The sequence below is a fragment of the Zeugodacus cucurbitae genome, chromosome 6, assembly GCF_028554725.1.
Source record: "Zeugodacus cucurbitae isolate PBARC_wt_2022May chromosome 6, idZeuCucr1.2, whole genome shotgun sequence".
In the NCBI taxonomy this organism is placed as follows: domain Eukaryota; kingdom Metazoa; phylum Arthropoda; class Insecta; order Diptera; family Tephritidae; genus Zeugodacus; species Zeugodacus cucurbitae.
In genome coordinates, this window is record NC_071671.1 from 25,809,448 (window position 1) to 25,815,224 (window position 5,777).

Sequence of the window (5,777 nt, forward strand, 5' to 3'; positions counted from 1 at the left end):
GAAGGGGCTAATTTGAATGTATTTTTTTTGGAAAAGTGGGCGTGACCCCGTATCCTATTAAGTTTTTTGTACATATCTCGTAAACTATTTAAGCTATATCAACCAAACTTTCTAGAATCCCATACAAAGGATATGTTGAAAACTACTAAAAATTTTTAAATTCAGTAAGGGAAAACACCAGAAACCTAAAATTCCATTATAAAGAAGGTACAGAAGGACTGCACCCCAATCTCCGAAACTACTCGACCGATTTCAATGAAATTTGGTTTGTAATAGTTTCCTTACATCCCAATGATATGTTGTGAAAATAGGCCAAATCGCTTCACAACCACGCCTACTTCCTATATACCAGAACTTTGAAGTTGAACTAAATCGTTTACTTTACAAAATATAAAGTTAGTACTAGTGAAGATATCGGAACATAACTTTGCAAAAGTACTGCATTTAAAGAGTGGCAGCCCTTTTCTAAAAATCGCCAAAATCGGACCAAAGGTTTTCAAGGCCCCATATATCGTACATGAGGACCTCGGTGTTTCGAACCTAATATTAGGGTTTCCAACTTTCAATGGACTTTATAACATATGTATGCCGAATATGTGTGTCAAATTGTGTATTATAATAATGAAATTAAATAAATAAATTGCGAGAGTATAAAATAATTGGTCACAACCGAACTTAGCCCTTCCTTACTTGTTTTTGTTATTTTTTGATAATTGTTGTTGTTGTAAATTTGTTGTTGTGTCTTTATTTACAGTATTTTTATTTAATACTCTTACAAATTGAAACATTTGAGTAAAATTCTTAAATATAAAAGGCGGATATAAATAAAAAGGACGATATCCTTTGACATTGTCAAGGACTTCCTTAACTTTTCGACTTGCTCAAGGGGCTGAAATATTACAAGCAATTCAAGAATCGACAAATTGCAGCCAATAGAACGCAAGCAATATTCACTATGTATATATAGTGTGGTCACATGCAACTCTGACTAACTCTGACTGTCAGGGTGACATTTCGTCTTTAAATCTCCAAAATAAAATGTTGACAATTTCAGTAGATAACAACTAAAAGCTATATTAAACATTAAATGTACCACTTACCTTTCTGCAAAGTGCAAGGAACTGCGCTGAAATACTGAATATGCTTTTACCGTTACGATAATTTGGACCGAAATAGTATCTTCAGCAGGATATACTGAAAATTGAAAATAAAAATAGTTTTTTAATTATACAATAATAAAATAGACCTCTGAAATTAGAAAACAATGCAGAAATATTAAAAATTAAAGAATATGAAGCAAGCTTTAAGCTCAACAACTGAATCAATACCAATTTTACAATAAGATCCACGCAGAAGTTTGATTCAAACACTTGTTTTAGGTGGGGAAATAAAAAAATAAAACTCTGAAATTACAGCAACAGCAACAGCAATAAATCATAAGGGTTAAAGAAGGTGAAGAAAGCTTTAAGCTCAACGGCTGTACCAAGTTTAATCGTTCAGTAAGATACAAACCGATAATTGAGCAAGAAAAAGAATCTTAAATAGAAAAACAGAAAATGAAATTTTACTGAAATTACAACAACAGCAATAAATTATGAGAATTAAGGAAGCTGAAGAAAGCTTTAAGCTCAATGGCTGGTCATTGGTAAATATTTAGGAGTTGTTGCAGACTCTAATAGTTATTAATACTATTTTTCATACAAATTCAAATATCTTTCCTTTAAATTGCTATAGTTTTTCCTAACAAATTCATAAATTTGCTAAATTACTAAATTTAATTTGCTAAATTAAATAAATTTCATATTCAATTTAAGCTTTTCTACTTAAATCTGCTTAAATTTCATCCAACCAAAATTTTGCGTTTAAATTATTACAATCAATAAATTAAATGCGAAATCTACAACTTCAAAGCTAACTACCATTCAGAAATGTCTGCTTAATCGCCAAATTACTTATTGTCAGACATTGTCTGCAGCATGGAATTAGCTGCGGCTGGTCAGCATTACAAGCCCCCCACTACCACTTGCCACATCGAAAGCAATTAAAAGGAAATTGCAAAATTTTCGTAATTACAACGGTTTGGCGAAGTGTCTACACATAAATTGGGGAAATGGAAACTTGAAAGAATGTTGATTTGTATAATTTGAGCAGTTGTCGTGGCCAATGAATTATATTTGAGCTTGCAGTTGAATTTGAATATAATTAGTACAGGGTATATCTAATGTTTTAGTTGGTAAAGGGTGTCTTTAAATATATTATAATAACGGAAAATTTGATTAAAGCATTTATTTAAAAATAAAATATATCTCAATTTGGTAAGGTCCTTTTATTGACTATTAGCTCCATTGCAATTAAGTTTTTACTCTGTAATTTCATCCTAAATGTAGACTATATTTTTATACTCACGCAACAAAGTTGCTACGAGAGTATAATAGTTTTGTTCACATAACAGTTGTTTGTAACACCTAAAACTAAAAGAGTTAGATATAGGGTTATATATGTATGTCAAAATGATCGGGGTGACGAGTAAAATTCAAATTCGGATGTCTGTCTGTCCATGCGTCTGTTCGTCTGTGCAAGCTGTAACTTGAATAAAAATTGAGATGTCTTGATGAAACTTGGGACGAGTTATTCTTGGCACTATAAGAAAGTTGCTTTCGAAGATGGACAAAATCGGACCACTACCACGCCCACAAAATGGCGAAAACCCAAAACACATAAAGTGCCATAACTAGGCCATAGTCGTAAAATTTGGTACAAAGGATCGCTCTATGAAGGGGCATATTTGTATGCAATTTTTTTGAAGAAGTGGGCAATGCACCCAAATTGGTATACAAAATTTTAAATGGGCGTGGGTCCGTTCACTAATGGGTCAAAAACCATACCTCCGAAACCACTTGACCAATTTCATTGAAATTCGGTTTATAATATCTTCCTAGCTTCCCAATGATATGTTGTGAAAATAGTCCAAATCGCCTACGCCTACCTCCCATATACCAGAACTTTGAAGACGATCTGAATCGTTTACTTTACAAAATATAAAGTAAGCACTAGTGAAGATATCTGAAATTACAGAAATACTGCATTTCTATTGTGGCATCGCTCTTCTAAATATCACCGAAATCGAACCATAAGTCTTTAAGACCCCATATATCGAACATGAGGACCACAGTGCTTCAAATAAATAAATTTTTTTACTGAAAATATGGGTAAGTCTCTCAGATATTTTGAAGAAATTCAAAGGGAATATGTTTCTTCTAATAACATGTCTCCGTGCCAAAGTGAGTGAGTGAAATCGGGACATAACTTCCCTATCTCCCACATAACAAATATTAGGGTTTTCAACTTTCAATGGAATTTATACCATACATATGCCGAATATGTGGGTTAAATTGTTTGTTATATTAATAAAATTAAATAAATAAATTGCGAGAGTATAAAATGTTCGGTCACAACCGAACTTAGCCCTTCCTTATGCATTTAAGTAAAATTACGGATTACAAAATTGTTGTAGCCTACATTTAGGCGAATCACAGATTTTGTTACAGTCGCATACCAAATATCTTGATCGAGTAGCATACGGATCAAAACAGTTTATTATTTAACACAGTTTTAAATTACATATACATAACTGTTAATGGCTTAAAAAAATTATATAAACAATCTTCTGAGATTTGAAATGAAATTATCAAACTTTTTTGAAATCTATTAACACCGCTTTTTCACTTATCGCTTAAATAACTTCAATAAACTCAGCGCAGCTCAGCTTTCTGCTGGCAGCTCTTACAACAAATAGTATTTTAGCTCAGCAACACACAATTCACACTCAATTCATTTTAACGCTGCGCCCATTTACACGCACGCAATTTAATACCATTGTGATTTAATTCGAACGCCAACGCCAACAACAAGAAGCACAAGCACAACCACACCCATCAAGTTGCCACCGTTTGCCGTTATATTTGCCACGCACAGCAACGCGCTGTCACAGCAGTTAAACTCTTTTACTCACGCGACCACACACAAACGCATATTAACATACATACATACATGCACGCATACATCCCAGCATGTGTATCGGATTACAGTTATACGAGTATACCGCATATAAATAACAACGGAAGTAGAGGAGCGCAACACAAAAAAAAAACAGAAAGCACACACACGCGAAAGCAAATCGCAGAAAGCAAAGAACGGTTTTCAATTTCACTTAAATCTCATTTTCCTTTTACGTGCTCACACACACGCACACACACTCTCACACGTATAGGCACTCACCCGCAGCACCGCTGTCAAAGTGTATGCGCTTGCAAGTGTCAGCAGCTTCGTCGTTGATGATTGTTTTCTTATCCTCCCAGCAACAAGTCTACAGTAAGCGGTTCAACGGCAACGACAGCAACAACAACAACAACGAACAATAACAGCAGCAATAAGCCCATTGACTGTACTCCTCGATTTTGCTGGTATTGAGATGAAATACGAGCGTTAATACAAGCCGCTATAGGATGCTACTTAAATAGGAGAAACAATAACGGTATATTTGACATTAAGTCTTTGGCGGGCAACAGCAACAGCAGCACTTGTCGTCTTAATGGTAGCAAAAGTTAGCGGGAGTGTGTGAATTTGTTGTTGTTGCTTATTTTGGAGTTTAAACTTACATATATCGTACATATGACTATGGAAGGGAAAACGTTAACACGGAAGATCATTTCGAAGTAGAAACCCAGAAAGTGTAGAAAATTCAATTAAATTAGCTAAATTTAGGAAAAGCTGTGACATCACTACAATTTAAATATTAAAATACTCCTTAAATATAAGCGATTCGGACTGATGAAGCTGTCGCCCCAAGAATTTTATTCAAAAAGACTTGTGCTTCTTCAATCGCTCTATCAAGAATGGGCTTTACATGTCAAACATCTGGCCATAACAGTCTGCTGTAAAAGTTCTCAGAATTTAACAAAATTCATGTGAGAAGTGGCTAAAAATGTCTGATGTAAAAGTAAATATGACACTACAGACAGAAAAGCTCCCAAAATTACTTTAAACAAATGAAATATTGATAACCGAAAGTGTTCCAAAGATTCACTTAAGCATAATTACGTAATATGAAAACTGGTGCGTGGAGTCCCTACGCGCGGAAGAGTTATACTTCTTAATGATATTCCAAGAAATGCATATCATTTTGAATGAAAGAAAACTAGCGAGAGGGAAAGGGTTCATTTTGCATTCTACCGCACAGAATTTATTCATTAAAATCACCACTCAGAAGTCGTTTTATCCGTTGTAACCACCGAGATATCATCGAAGAAACATCATTTCTAACAAATAAAAAAAGGACAAAATTAGAAATAAAGTTCATAAACCTCACGCTGTCAGATAAAACGATATACCTCCTCATCGCGGGTGCTAATAATTTCGATTTGCAAAGAAAGTAAATGAAGACTGTCAAGTATAGTCTTAACTTTTCAACGGCCAACTCAGAGTATTTGAACCAAAAGTCACACAAAATAGTTGAGAATTCGCAGAAAAGAAAAAGAAACGAAAGAAAAATAATGCGCAAGCATACAATCATACATATGCGTACAAATATGAATATGTCACCAACCAAAAATTTAAACATTGTTCTACAAAAACAAGAATTGCTCAAATAGCATAAGCATGGCAAGTGATTTAAGTTCTCTGCTTTACTCTCATTCTCTCTCTCTCTCTCTCTCTCTCTCTCGCGTATTTGTTCAACGCGTTAAACAATTATCCCAACATTTTCCGAAGTCGAAGTA

The 5,777-nt window shown here is 34.2% G+C and overlaps 1 pseudogene; it reads right to left on the minus strand.

Moving 5' to 3' along the window:
- Positions 1-5,257: 5,257 nt before the first annotated feature.
- Positions 5,258-5,459, minus strand: LOC114804205 (small nucleolar RNA U3; annotated as a pseudogene).
- Positions 5,460-5,777: the final 318 nt, after the last annotated feature.